Here is a 16,494-nt window from a genome sequence, read left to right as displayed (position 1 = left end):
GCAGGGAAAGATTGAAGGCAGGAGGAAAAGGAGAGGACAAAGGATGAGATGATTGGATGGTATCTCTTCCTCAATGGACGTGAGCCTGAGTAAGTTATGGGTGTTGGTGATGGTCAGGGAAGTCTGGCCTGCTGTAGTTCACAGAGTCGCAAAAAGTCCGATAGACTGAACTACTGAACTGAAGTGAAGACTATGCATTCGTTTTTTGTTAGAAAAATTTATGTAATCACACTTTAGGGACTCTTCTGTACATGACTTTTCCCACTAAATTCTATATGCTCATATTTTTATTTTGTTGCTTCATAGAGAATCAGCATGTTTGTTTTCATTGCTGTGCAAAATGTTCAATTTTATGAAAATATCACATATAATGTAAATACTTTTTTTCTTAACAGACATTTTGAGTTGTGTTTGTATTTCGGGATATTATATACATTATATAAATGACCATAATCAATTTTTAATATATGTAGTCAGTTGTTTTTTTTTCCAAAGACCATATATGTCAATCTAAAATTTTTGCAATCCTAAAATTTTGTTTTTATTATCTTCTGTTTCATTTGGCTTTCACTCATTTGTTATAGCTTGAAATATTGCTTGTTACTACTAATTGATTGAAAGACAAATATATGTAAACTTTTAAATGTAACTTGAAGTATGTGATCATTTTCCATAGTTGGTTACATATGTCTTGAGGATAGGTAGGATAAATTATTCTGATGAGATATTGAGCTAGTCAAGTCTAAGATTTTTTGTTTGTTTCTTTACTATAAGTTTTAACTTTTAGGTATACCAGCTTAAAGTTTGAGATATTTATTAGGTCAGGTCTCCTTAATGGACCTCAAAGATTAATATTAAGTCTGCAATACACAAAATAACTCTAGGAAACTGCTCAGCTTCTCAATCTTATTCTGCTTCTCAATCTGCTGTATTCTTCATGGCTTCTCTGTTTCCCTAGTGCTTCATAGGGAAAGAATTTTATAAAAGCCCAGTTCACTCATGTTTCTCACTTCTCTAAAAGCTTGCTTTCTTGAATTATTCCTGCCTTAGTAGGTCTTCAATGAATTTACATGTGTCTGATTTTCAAGTTTTTTGTACATGGTTTGGTGTTTGATATTTTCATAACTAGAAGTCAGGAAACTTCCAGCAACTTTGAATCACAAAGCAGTCCCAATTCAGTAAATGGAATGTCCAAACCAAGATATTAATTCAAAATTCTGGACTTGATTTATCATTAATTATTCTCTTTCTGAACAGCTTGGACCTGCTTCAGGCTGGACATCTACTGTGATTCAATGGACTTGGTCCTTCTCACTCCTCTTTCTTCCTGCTCCTGACTTCCCCTGCTTTCTTGCTGCTAATCTTCTGTTTAGATTCTGGCCAAAAAGAGAGGCAGAGCACACCATGCAGACTCCATCATGTGAAATGCTGTGCTGAATGAATCACCAGCTGAAGTCAGGATTGCCAAGGGGAATATCCACAGCCTCAGATATGCACGCGATACCACCCGAATGGCACAAAGTGAAGAGGAACTAAAGAGCCTCTTGGTAAGGGTGAAAAAGGAGAGTGAAAAACTGGCTTAAAACTCAACTTTCAACAAACAAAGATCATGGCATCTGATCCCATCACTTCATGGCAAATAGATGGGGAAACAGTGGAAACACTGACAGGTTTTTTTTTGGGGGGGAGGGGGGTGGGGTGGGCTCCAAAATCAATGCAGGTGGTGACTGCAGCCATGAAATTAAAAGACATTTGCTCTTTGGAAGAAAAGCTATGATACCTAGACAGCATATTAAAAAGCAGAGACATCACTTTGCCGGCAAAAGTCTGTCTAGTCAAAGCTATGATTTTTCCAGTAATCATGTATAGATGTGAGAGTTTGACTATAAGGAAGGCTGAGTGCCAAAGAATTGAGGTTTTCAAATTGTGGTGTTGGAGAATACTCTTAGAGTCCCAGGGACAGCAAGGAGACCAAACACATCAATCCTAAAGGAAATCAACCCTGAGTATTCATAGGGAAGACTGATGCTGAAACTGAAGCTTTAGTACTTTGACCATCTGACTCAAAGAGAGCCAACTCATTGGAAAATACTCTGATGCTGAGGAAGATTGAGGGCAGGAGGACAAGGGGATGACAGAGGATGAGATGGTTGGATGGCATCACAGACTCAGTGGACATGAATATGAGTGAACTCTGGGAGATAATGAAGAACAGGGAAGTCTGACAAGCTGCAGTTCATGGGGTCACAAAGATTTGAACCCTAGCGACCAAAAAATCATCTCATATAGATACAGTAAAAGAAAAGAAAAGTATCCTTGTGATGGGAACTTTCAGGATCTACTCTCTTAACAACTTCCTTATATATAATAGTGTTAACCACAGTCATCATATTGTACATTGCATCCCTCATACTTATTTATCTTATAACTGAAACTCCCTTTTGACAAAAGCATGCTAATCATCTACCCACATGCTATGTTTAATTCTAAGTGCATACTGTTTCCTAGGGGACTCTAAAATCTGCAATTGTGACATTCTAAAGAGAGGTTTTTGGGGATCCTATAGCGATTTACAAATGTAGGCAAAGGGTCTTTGATTTGAGAGGATAGAAACTGAAATAGAGAAAGCAAGGAGAAAACTTACTTGTCACTTTTATCTTTTAAGTAAGCTGAGAAGAAAAATGCTACATATTCTCATTCTTTAAACCACCACCAACTCACACAGCATAACAACAAATAATATTTTTAAATTTTGTAGCTTATGAAACACAATTTGGGATGTGAATTAAAATAGAAAATAGAAAAAAATTAAGTAGTTGAATGCATAGTATAACTATAACCTGTGGAAGAGACATTTTCTACCCACAAAAAATCTATGCTTACTCTTCATAATAGATACATGTATCTCAAAAGTGTTTGTACAACCTCAGACTATATTTCCATTCCTTTAGCATGTAGTGTGACCCTGTAGTTCTCAGACTTAGAAGTCAAGACACATTGATGAGCAAGATTTCCAGGAAAAAGCTTTAGGAAACCAATATTCCTACTCCATACACTTTACTCCATTAGACCAGCTGGTAATCTAGATACTTAAGGGTTGACCAATCCGTAGGAAGCAATCTGGACTGCAGAAACAAACATAACATGACTAAGAGGTGACTGCTTAGTTATAGTAGTCTTGAAATGTTATGTTGACAGAGATAATATTCTTATCTATAAACTGCTGATATTATAGAAGCATGCATTACAGTAACAAGTACAATATAGAAGTTTATTTACTATGTAAATTTAATATTTTATTTTTATATAGGCATAGAATAGCTTCTCTGATCCTTACAGACAGACATGCCTTGAGCTTCAGAACTTTTCAGATTTTGGAAGATTGTATATAGTTTATAATGAGCAAGATTTACAAGGAATCTGTGGGAAAACAGTAAAATCAAAAGCAATTTTTCTAGTAAAATGTGAATATTCATACTAAGTAAAGTAGAGATTATAGTTTATCATATTCATATCAAATTTTCCTGGATAGTTTGGCTTCAAACTTATATAGATGTTTTCAGTACAGAGGGTTGACCTTGGGTTCAATATTTATGGTTCAGTATTAACGAATGGTAATATCAGTATACTGTCTCATTTTTAAAGTTTAAATACTATGTTAAAGGTAACTGTGGTAAAGTTGGAGGATAAATTTGTGACATAACTTGATATTCCAAAGTGTTTATGCATTAGCAAAATGTCAAGATCTATGAATACTCAAACCCACAACCCTTTTAAAAATCACTGAATCTATGAATTACAGGATATAGGACCTTTTGATGACTTCTTAGAAGCCAACCAGAAATGATATAAAAAACCACAGTCCAGCAAAAACAAGCTCACCTTCTTACAAATACTGAGGTGTTTCTCATCATATGTCTCATTTTTGGATTTAAAAGTTTGTAAAAACATATTTATTGATGTTTATATTCTTCTGTTACCAACATTATTTTTAATGACATGGTATTATGGATTATACAATATAAATTGCAAAACCCAGAGACTGAAAAAAAAATAATAAGTTCCCCTTTGTTAGGAAGAAGTAGAAATGATTCAAAAATGTTAAGTTCTAAGTACTTTTCCCTAATAGAAAGATCAAGCTAGGTAATGTGGTTTATACCATGAGTTTGAAAAATCAAAGTTTGATAATGCTAAAATGTTTATATAACTCAGTTATTGTTGAATAATATATTGTTAAAAATTGGCTAAAAATATTTTAAAATCATGTAATTACAGACAATGCTTGAAATAGTTCAAAAAGCTTTATAGGAAATCTTCATATGGTTAAATGATTGAATATTGAAAAGCTCATGGAATTCTCCAGCTCAGAATACTGGAGTAGGTAGCCTTTCCCTTCTCCAGTGGCTCTCCCCAACCCAGGGATCAAAGCCAGGTCTCCCGCATTGTGGGAAGATTCTTTACCAACTGAGCCAGAAGAGAAGTCCAAGAATATTGGAGCAGGGAGCCGATCCCTTCTCCAGGGGATCTTCCTGACCCAGGAATATGAACTGGGGTCTCCTGCATTGAAGGCAGATTCTTTACCAGCTGAGTTATCAGGGAAGCCTTATTGAAAAGCGTCGTAAGGAAAAATCCAATGGTATTAGAAAAAGACCTATTTTTATACTCACACAATTAATCTTTAAATCATTATCTGAATTTGAATTTAACAAAGTGTTAATTTTACTAAGCATTATCAGTGATACATATTAAAAGCCATGAAGTATGTGTGAGACTATTTCATTACATATCAAACAGGGACTAATATAGCACGGGACAAAAATAAAACAAGTTCTAGTTTATGCCCAGTGAAAGAAGAAAATCTAGAAATAAACTTTCTAAATTGATTTAAGACCATTTAAAAACAGAAATTACCAATGTATTCCTGCATTACATCTCCTATATCTTAAATGTCTTTCTGTTTTATAAGTTTCAACTTATTCTCCACATATTTTTGCTAAATGTCATTGCTTCTGAGACACTAATTCTGGTTCCAACCAATGCATGGTATTCTATTCCAATCCTGTCACCAAATCAAATTCCTTTCAAATTTCCTGATAATAACTAAGTTACATTATACTTTTATCTCATTTCTGGATGCTTGGCAGGTTGAGCATTTGAAATATGATTCAGAAAATGACTGCTTAATACTGGATATACATGAAGTATTAATATCTAGACCTTTAATTTCTAGTCTTTTAAATATATATCTCAAAATGGCACTAGATATTTTCTGGCTATTACTGTACACATTCATAGTAAATTTACCATAATTTTCAATCCAAATTTTTAAATAAAATAAAATTTTGTTTAATTTTTAGTTGCTAGGCATACCACAATTTTGTAGGCCCTGCAAATTATTAGAAATATTTATATGACTTCCAAATTATTAGAAATATTTATTGTGGTATACTCATTTCAAAAATTATATTGTATCACTGAACATAAATAGCATCAATTGTCTTATTATCAGACATACATTATCAGGTAAGAGCATATTTGAATACTTATTTTGCTGTAGATAAATTAAGAAATTACATAGAGGAGTACTAATTTTTAAGAAATCACTTATATGTGGTGACTCAGATAGTAAAGAATCTGACTGCAATGCAGGACATCCAGGTTGGATCCTTAAGTTGGGATGATCTGTAGAAGGGAATGGCTACCCAGTTCACTATTCTTGCCTGGAAAATTCCACCGAACAAGGAGCCTGGTGGGCTACAGCCCATGAGGTCGCAAGGAGTTGGACACAACTGAGCGACTAACATACACATTGATAAGTTATAAAGACATATATTTATGTTTAACATTTATCTAGATATTTACCAACCAAAAGCTAACCAAATCAGAATTTCAATTTCCTTAATGGTAGGTGTCATCTGTATAGGTTCTATATACCAATATACTGCTAAATATATTATGAGTATTATTTTTCCATCTCAATTGAAAAAATAATTTCTGACTTCTAATTACAGATAATATTTTAATTCTATTAAAATTTCACCTTAAAAATATAATGGCCTCCAACCATATAAGCAGATTTTCAAAACTTAATTGAGTTTTATGAATAGCTAATGTGAAAAACAAAAGGATGTCCTTAATTTTGATAGAAAAGCTATATATATATGCATTTCATTACTAACCTTACCTAATGTTGTAATAAAAATATCAGCAGCCCTTTCAAGGCTTTCTTCAGCTGTTTGGCCAAGAAAGGTTATTCTTTTTGTTATCTGTTCTCTTCATGGACATGCCGTCTTCATTGGCAAATAAGCAGATCAATATTCCGTTTTCTAAATCTACAACATCTTAAACTTTTTAGCATGATAAGTGACCCTTCCAGTTTGCTTCTCAGTGTAACACTGTAGTTTTCATTTATTTTTCTTTTCACAGAGACTTTGTTTTAATTATAAAGAAAGAAAAAAAGAGGTATCTGATTATGTTAGAAGTTAGTTGGTCTATTTTAATGCTTCAAGAGCGAAAGTTTCCTGAACTCATATACAAATCATTATATTGAAGAAAACTAAGCTGAACATTTGAGAACTATTTCTAAAACCTATTGGTTTTGAACTATTAGAGCCCATCTAATTAAAGTTTTAGTTAAATGTATAATGATTAAGAAATATTCATTTTAATTTAATCTGCTTTTCAAGGTTAGTAGGGCACATTTATTTTTAAATGAAAATGTTGAATGAAATTGCTCATAGCAACATTATTCATAGTCACAATAAAAGCTAGTTCTTATATCATGCATCAAAGCTAACTCTTATATTGTACATTCTTTCTAGGAGGTCAAAGATTTTAGAGGCAATATCTTCCTATTCCTTCTAGGTTTTCAATTAAATTAAAATAGACTACAGATTTAAGCAAAATTAAAACACAGTTTCTGGTCTTAATGATGAGAAATACAAAATCTATAACACTGACAAAGTCTCTTTAATCTCTCAAATAGCTTTTTATGTCATTACTTTCTCATCTATCACTTGGTTTTCAAAAAACAAAGGGAGGTAGAGATAGGTAAAACTAAAAGTTATCTTTCCCCCCTGTCTAGGAGTTTTTATCCTTTTTTGGCTCCATCATTCCCTATCTTCATGTTAATCACTTTTTGTGGACATTGTGTGGGATGTCCCCATCTAATAAAAGACAGATATTGAGGACTCGGAAGTTGGCTTAAATTATTACAAAATGCAAGTCTGGAGTGTAAAAATGCTTAGATTTGCAAAATGTTCCTCATTTTCTTTCTGTTAATCTAATTTATCTCCATTTGATAAAAATACTTCCTAGATGATATATATATATGGGAAAAATATATATCTATTCTGCAACATGTGGATAATATAAGAACTTACTGAGTCAAGGAATTTAGACAGGTAATATAATTCAAACAGAAAAATAGTTCCTTTTTATTGGATGGAGTTACTTAATTTCTTAAAAATAAGTATACAAGTATCTACTTAAATGGTTTATAATTTCAGTTTTAGGTATTTAGTGTAAATTATTCAGTATATTAATGCATATTCAGTTTCAATTTCTAGGACTCTAAATCAATGATCTCAAATACAACTAAAATCAGAAATTTTAGTAAATTAATAAAAAGCAATAACCGGGAAACTTCATCTCATTCCATGGTTTCTTAGCCTAATCTAAATGTTGTCCGGTTTTACTGCTCACCAGTCTTCTGGCTAAATAACAGTATCGTTTCCTGATAATCTTGGCATATGTCCCAATGCACCTGATATTTCCTTCTTCATTCAGGAGTATGGAAAACAGCAACAGCTTCTAGAACTTTAGAAAAGTGATGACATTATAATCCTTGTAGTGTAAAAGGGAACAAGACACATGCACTCTAGCATGAGATTTCCTAAATTCCACCAAATCTCCACTTTTTGGCTATGGAACTGTAATCTTCAGACATTTAAAAGCTGTGATCAATTTGTTATACTTTTGTGTTATTAATAAAAATGCAGAAGACTAGTGTTATTCATATCACAATTTTTTGTGGTGTGGTCATAGATAGGTCTTATCATTAATATTCCTTCTAAGTTCTTTGAATTTGTGGAAAAATTAAACTAATGATGTTATTCATTACGGTCACCAGCTAAAGCAGTGATTCCATACAGCTATCCTTTCTAATAATAATAGGCATTAACAAGCAGCAGTTAACTACTAATGAAATTTATGAAACAAAATGCAGTGCCTATTTGCCCAATATTATCTTAAAAAATATGTATGACTGAATATGGACATGTATAAAACTGGTAAATTTGGATTAGGTAACTCTACATTTTCAGTTCAGTTCAGTTCAGTCTCTCAATGGTGTTGCCTCTTTGCGACCCCACGGAGTGCAGCACACCAGGCTTTGCTGTCCATCACCAATTTCCGGAGCTTCCTCAAACTCATGTCCATTGAGTCGGTGATGCCATCCAACCATCTCATTCTCTGTCATCCCCTTCTCCTCCTACCTTCAATCTTTCCTAGCGGCAGGGTCTTTCCCAATGAGTCAGTTCTACACATCAGGTGGCCAAAGTATTGGAACTTCAACTTCAGCATCAGTCCTTCCAATGACTATTCTGGACTAATTTCCATTAGGATGGACTGGTTTGATCTCCTTGCAGTCCAAGGGACTCTCAAGAGTCTTCCCCAACACCACAGTTCAAAGCATCAATTCTTTAGCACTCAGCTTTCTTTATGTTACAACTCTCACATCCATATGTGACTACTGGAAAAACCAGTAGTTTTTCCAAAAGAAAAAAAAAGGAAAAGCTCTATATTTTAGGTAAATAATAATTCATAATTTTATTATTTTAACTACCCACTCATACTTCACTAAACTATTGATTACCAACTCTCCTTCAGGCAACAAACAAGCAAATCAACAAATATATGAAATAATTTTAGATTGTGGCAAGCAATATAAAAATGTCTTTTTGTTGTTGTTATTGAAAAAGCTTGAATGGAAAGGGAGCAACATTATAGATGAAGACTAAAAGATATTTCTCTTAAGAGATGATATCTTCTCCTTTAATGTCTTGGATTTTAGGCATCACTCCTTTGCCATTCATATTAACCCACTTCCCAGGCATAGGCAATTATGTATTTCTTTTCTGCCTCTAGAGATTTGCTTATTTGGGGCATATGAGATCAGCATAATGATACGTCATCTTTGGTCACTAGAAAACTTTTTCTTAGCATAGGTTTTCTAGGGCCATACATGATGTAGTATGTATTGGTATTTCAGTCATTTTTTATTGCCAAATGATATTCTATATAGGATTATACAACATTTTATTTACTCACTCTTCAGTTGTTGGACATTTCAATTGTTTTCACTATTATGAACTGTGCTGTTACAAATACTTTCATGCAAATTTTTATGTCCCTTGAACTAGAACTATTGTTTCATATGGTAAATTTGTTTTAAAACTTAGAGGAACTGCCAGACTCTCTTTCAAGATTAGTATACCATTTCACATTCCCACTGTCTGTGTATGAGGACTCCATTTTCTCTACATCTTTGAAAGCACTTTTTATTTTTGATGTTTCTGGTTATGGGTGTAAAGGGTATGTCTTCATAGCTTTGATACACATTACCCTAGTCACTACTGATAGTTAACATCTTTTAATGTGTTTGTTATCCATTTGCATATTTTTGAAAAATGTATTTTCATTTTCCTGGTGGTGTCCTTTTTTAGCACATTTTTCATTTTAAGTACACTTAATTATTTTATATTTATTTTTTAAGCTTTTAGTAACATGCCTAAGAAACCACTATATAATTTCAGATCCTTGCATATATTTTCCCATAAGAGGTCTTTTATTAGCTCTTATATTTATACCTTAAGATATATTTGAGTTATTTCTGGTACATGATGACAGGGGGGATACAATTCAATTATTTGCATATTCAATACTAATTTTTCTTGTTGTTATTTTTTCCCATTTATCTTGGCAATCAGGTCATTATATTGAAATTTTAATTGAATTGAATATTAGCTATTCAAATTGCAGAACTTGATAATCATTAAAAAGCTGGAATATAAAAAAAAAGCTGGAATATAATACTAGGTCTATCCGTTTTTCTAAAAATGACTTTCTATTTTCTCAACTAGAAAGGTAGGAGGCGATGTTCATAAACTAAGATTTTTTGTATTCACTAAATCATTCTCTAATAAAAAAACTCTGACAAGCCAAATATATATTGAAAAGCTAAAATATTTTAGTACCTGGTGAGCTGTTTACCAAGAATAAGAGCAGAGAGAAAAATCGGCAGAGGTAATGAAAAAATATAAAAACTAATCTGATGTGACCATTTGTTCTTTCACATCTACACTATTTTTTTGACCATTTATATTGTCCATCTATTGATATTGATATAAAAGTATCAATAAATTGTTAGATCTAGCTAGATACTAAAGTGTCATGCTACAAATGAGGGGCTATAATAACTAAATATAATATAGAATTCTAAAAATATCTTTATTTTCACATACTTCTTTTCAAAAGCACTTCAAGATAAAATATATTTATCAAGACTTAACATGTTATGCAAAATTCAGGAATCTCATAAATCCTTTAAAGAGTGGACTAAATAACAGTGGCTTTTTGAGTAAAGAACGTAAGTAACCTCAAGAAAGTGTACATTTGAGATATACAGTTGGAGTGGAAATCATCTTCCTCATTCCTTGAACTGATATTTTTGTGTTCAAAATCAAATATCAATAATGTCTAAAATCTGCCCCATAATAAGCTTTTGTTATAATAAATTAATCAATAACTTGATAATATTTTTCAAGACTGTCACATGAGAATCAAGTGGTTGGCTAATTATTTATATCTCTGATATTGTGAGTCAGAATCTCTAGAAAAAAAGTTTGGAACATGAAGCTTAAATTAAAAACCAAAATTTTTCCAATGACCTCCTCCAAATCAGAGATATAATACTAAAATTATAAAATAGTCTTCAATTTCAAAGCATACAAGAATTATGATCTAATCCAGCATATGAGATTATGTCTTTGTTAAAATAAATGGAAAAACATTTTTAACTAATGAAATTAAAAATTAAAATTAACACCACTGAGGAAAGAACTTTAGAAAGATCAGTAAATTCTGTCAGTAAACAGGCTTGGAAGACTCTGAAGATTATGCCTGCTACTTCCACAAAATGCTAAAAGTTATAATTAGGAAAAGTTTGGCTAGGATATAAGGCTTCCTTTTTCAGATAAACCAAGAGATAAATATTACATATTTGCAATTTGGCCATGAACAATCTTTAAACGAGTCAGTAGGCCCAGGAAAAATAATAGAAATAAATATTCAAAGTCTTTAAATTATCAGATAAGTTCTTTCTGAGTGAAAACAAATAAACCTAGAACCCAGATATATTAATTTCTTCAAACTAAAATTAACATGTTATAATTAATCTTTTCAGCTTAAATTGTTAAAAAGACTTTCTTTTACAGTTAATTATGTTGCTCTTTGTTTCTTTATGCTGTGTTTAGTTCACCTTGATGAGCTTAAAGGCATTATTTAAAAACATTTACTACTATATTCAATTTTATGGCTCACTGTGTAAAAAATGAAAACAAAACATTTTAATTCAAGTTAAAACTAAGTGAATTTTTCAAATACATTGGCTTGAATGCAATAAAAGGGTAATAGATATACCTCCTTATGATATCATCTGTATTATCAATGCCCTGTGGAAGATACACAGAAAGGTGAATTTCTGCATTTGTTTATATGATCATTCATATTTCCAATACTTAAAATTTAATTAAAAATTATATGTCATTCGTAAATGTCATTTATGTTATTTGTATTCTGTATCTCAGAATAATTATATTAATACTTATACTGTACACATTTTAATAAAGAATTATTTACTTAGGAGGGTTGAAATGGAGCCATAAATCATGGCAAGTGCTTTTAACAATTCACAAGAAGCCATACAATGGAAGCAAAGGAGTGTGATTCCTTCACTGGAATTAGCTGAATTGTTTATGACTGAGATTTTTCACATGATTATAGTCAAGTAGCATCTCAACTATAATAATCCTACAGTTCCACTAGCTGGGCCAAGGTGGTTAAGTCTCAAGACTGTCAGTGGCTTGACTGTTGCCTGGGCCCTCACGTGGGATGTTCACTGGAACTCCTGCTTCTGACCTCTGCATTTAAGTTGAGTTTGTCAAAGCATAATACCTAGCTCCTGGGAGGTAGAATCAAAAGAAAAGAAGCAAGCCTAACAAGAAGTTTAGGAAGATGCTGCAAGGCTTTTTATGATCTAGCCTCAGATACTACACTGAATCACCTGTATTCCATTCTATTGTTCAAAAGTGAGTTACATGACCAGATCAAAGTCAACTGAAATTGGTTGCCTGAGGGACTAAATGCCTGAATGCTTGACCCCTTTGCAGTTTCTGCTTTGTTATTGTTGCTCCTCATTCAGTTGGGTCTGAATCTTTGCAACCCCTGAACTGCAGCATGCCAGGCTTCTCTGTCTTTCACTATCTCCCAGAGTTTGCTCAAAGTAATGTCCATTGAGTCAGTGATGCCATCCAACCATCTCATCCTCTGTTGTCCACTTCTCCTCTTGTCTTCAATTGTTCCCAGCTTCAGGGGGTCTTTTCCAATCAGTTGGCTCTTCGCATCAGCTAGCCAAAGTTTTGTAGCTTCAGTTTCAGCATCAGTCCTTCCAGTGAATATTTAGTAACTTGACACGTTCTCTTATCAAGTTTATAATTAATCTTTCTACCCCAAACATTATTCCCTTCTATGTCCCTCTGACCTCAATCCTGCACTAAGTGAACACTAATCTACCATAATCAGATGACTAAGGTTTCTGTTGTTGGTAACATCATTAGTTTACTAAAATTGTTATAAATCTCATCATGGGGCATCCCTCATAGCTCAGCTGGTAAAGAATCCACCTGCGATGTAGGAGACCTGGGTTCAATCCCTGGGTTGGGAAGATCCCTTGGAGAAGGGAAAGGCTACCCACTCTAGCATTTTGGCCTGGAGAATGCCATGGACTGTATACTCCATGGGATCACAAAGAGTCAGAGTCAGACATGACTGAGTGACTTTCATTTTCATCTCATCATTAATGCACATGACTGAGTGACTTTCATTTTCATCTCATCATTAATGTACAAACCCAGGTTGTTTCTCAAGGGCAAGATGAGATAACAGACTCCAAGCCATGGACAACCCAGCCAGAGAATCATCAACCAGACACATTCTGATTCCCAAAATTATCTTATTCCCAGTAAGATATTCCCCTATCTGATTCCCAATTATCTTTGTTCTTCCCCCCAAAAAGGACCCTAATTCAAAGGCCAAGTTGGGATTAATCCTTTGTCTGTTGCTTCGTTTGCTATTATTTTCTCCCATTCTGAGGGCTGTCTTTTCACCTTGCTTATAGTTTCCTTTGTTGTGCAAAAACTTTTAAGTTTCATTAGGTCCCATTTGTGTATTTTTGCTTTATTTCCAATATTCTGGGAGGTGGGTTATAGAGTAGCTCCTGCAGCTCAATTCCAGAAAAATAAATGACTCAATCAAAAAATGGGCCAAAGAATTAAACAGACATTTCTCCAAAGAAGGCATACAGATGGCTAACAAACACATGAAAAGATGCTCAACATCACTCATTATCAGAGAAATGCAAATCAAAACCACAACGAGGTACCATTACACGCCAGTCAGGATGGCTGCTATCCAAAAGTCTACAAGCAATAAATGCTGGAGAGAGTGTGGAGAAAAGGGATCCCTCTTACACTGTTGGTGGGAATGCAAACTAATACAGCCACTATGGAGAACAGTGTGGTGATTCCTTAAAAAACTGGAAATAGAACTGCCATATGACCCAGCAATCCCACTCCTGGGCATACATACCAAGGAAACTAGATCTGAAAGAGACACATGCACCCCAATGTTCATCGCAGCACTGTTTATAATTGCCAGGGCATGGAAGCAACCTAGATGCCCATCAGCAGATGAATGGATAAGGAAGCTGTGGTACATATACACCATGGAATATTACTCAGCCATTAAAAAGAATTCATTTGAATGAGTTCTAATGAGATGGATGAAATTGGAGCCCATTATACAGAGTGAAGTAAGCCAGAAAGATTACAGTATACTAACGCATATATATGGAATCTAAAAAGATGTTAACGATAACCCAATATGCAAAACAGAAAAAGAGACACAGATGTACAGAACAGACTTTTGAACTCTGTAGGAGAAGGTGAGGGTGGGATGTTTTGAGAGAACAGCATTGAAACAAGTATACTATCAAGGGTGAAACAGATCACCAGCCCAGGTTGGATGCATGAGACAAGTGCTCAGGGCTGGTGCACTGGGAAGACCCAGAGGGATTGGGTGGAAAGGGAGGCAGGAGAGGAGATCAGGATGGGGAACACATGTAAATCCATGGCTGATTCATGTCAATGTATGGCAAATACCACAATATTGTAAATTAATTAGCCTCCAACTAAAAAAAAAAAAAAAAAAAAAAAGGCCAAGTTGGATTGGATTTGAGGTTTGTCTCCAACTCCATTGCTTAGTGCCCAGCAACAAACACTGTACTTTTGTTCACCACAGCCTGGTGTCAGTAGATTGACTTTGCTACTCATCTGGTTAGTACACTCAAGTTTAGTTCAGTAACAAAGTATGAATATTATTAAACTTTTAAAGTATTAAATTGATTTGATGTTTTCATGAAAATATATATCAATCTTGGAAAGACTGAGAAAAAGCTAAGATACAAAAATATTGACAGTGTGGTATCGCTTAGGTAGATTGTAAACTTCATTGATAAATAACTTTAAAAAAAAAATTTCTAAAAGAAGATAAAGTCACCAGCTCATATTTGGAGTGATGTGCATTAAAGTTTAATAAAAGATTCAACAGCTGTTTCAGACATCAGATAAAGTGAACTAGCTGGGAAATAAGAGAAAAGAGAAAGCTTGGTAACATATACAGAAAAACTAATATTCAGACTAAGAAAAATAAAATAACAAGCACCATATTTGCTAATGACCAGTAAAGAGGTCTAAGGAGGTCTAAGGTATAAGGAGAAGCAATCAGAGAAAGGAAGGTGTGGAGATGTGAGGGCCAGGTAGAAAATGAGTTTTCCAGAGTAGAGGTTAAAAAGTACAGGATGCCACAGGTGGACAATGCAGGCACTTAATGACAATGATGCAGTATTTTGACAGAATGATGAAGCTCAAAGGGCATTTAAAGCAACATAAGAAGAGATATTTTAAACATGGTTAATATGGAAAATATATCGAGGTTTAGGAGAAAGGCAAAGAATGGAGTAGTCCATAAAGGAAAGGAGGTGAAACCTGCTTTTATTTTCACTTTTACTTTTTTAGGATGTGAGATGAAACATAATGCTTGCATGTGATATAAAGGGGTAACAAGCCAATAAGAAATGTAAAGATAATGAAATAAATACCCAAATTTAAATGCATGTCAGATATTGTTAACAGATTATTAATAGATTAAAAATGCTTACCACACATGATTAGTTTTGAAGATTTGAATAATAGTAATGCTATTTATTTAAATATACTATTGACTTAAAAATTATATATATGTAGGCTCAAATAAAATTGTGCACAACAAGACTCAAGACCCCACAGAGACTGAAACAAAACTGTGTTTGAGTGTCTCCGTGGAGATACAGGTCAGCAGTGGACTGATGCAGGGACACGGGCTCTGGGTCAAGCAGACTTGGGTATGACATAAGCCCTCTTGGAGGAGGTCACTGTTAACCTAGACAGCAACCGAAAGTGCCAGGCTGCGACAGCGCAGCAGCAGTGGCCGAGAGGAGCTTCCCCACGTCCCAGGTCAGGGGCACGGCGGAGAAGAGCTACCACACACCCAAGGTCAGGGGCGGCGGCCTAGAGGAACTATGCCACCCCGGAGGTCAGGTGCCCCAGCCAAGAGGAGCTACCCCACCTCCAAGGAGCGGCTGCTGCGCAGGCGCAGGAGGTCCAAGAGGATCTACTCCACGTTCAAAGTCAGGAGGGGCAGCCGTGAGAAGATACCCCTCGTTCAAGGTAAGGATCAGTGGCTGTGCTTTGCTGGAGAGATACCCCACATCCGAGGTAAGACAAACCCAAGTAAAATGGTAGGTGTTGTGAGAGGGCATCAGAGGGCAGACACAATAAAACCATAATCACAGAAAACTAGCCAATCTGATCACAGGACCACAGTCGTGTCTAACTCAGTGAAACTAAGTCATGCCATGTGGGGCAACCCAAGATGGTCGGGTCATGGTGGAGAGGTCTGACAGAATGTGGTCCACTGGAGAAGGGAATGGCAAACCACTTCAGTATTCTTGCCTTGAGAACCCCATGAACAGTAGGAAAAGGCAAAATGATAGGATACTGAAAGAGGAAACCCCACAGGTCGGTAGGTGCCCAATATGCTACTAGAGATGAGTGGAGA

At 34.6% G+C, this 16,494-nt stretch overlaps 1 pseudogene; it reads left to right on the top strand.

The window, feature by feature from the left end:
* Window positions 1-16,494, top strand: part of LOC139038213 (craniofacial development protein 2-like) — a 65,479-nt pseudogene that overhangs the window by 44,773 nt on the left and 4,212 nt on the right.

This window comes from Odocoileus virginianus, chromosome 14 (assembly GCF_023699985.2).
Source record: "Odocoileus virginianus isolate 20LAN1187 ecotype Illinois chromosome 14, Ovbor_1.2, whole genome shotgun sequence".
In the NCBI taxonomy this organism is placed as follows: domain Eukaryota; kingdom Metazoa; phylum Chordata; class Mammalia; order Artiodactyla; family Cervidae; genus Odocoileus; species Odocoileus virginianus.
This window is presented reverse-complemented; position numbering and strand designations above follow the sequence as displayed.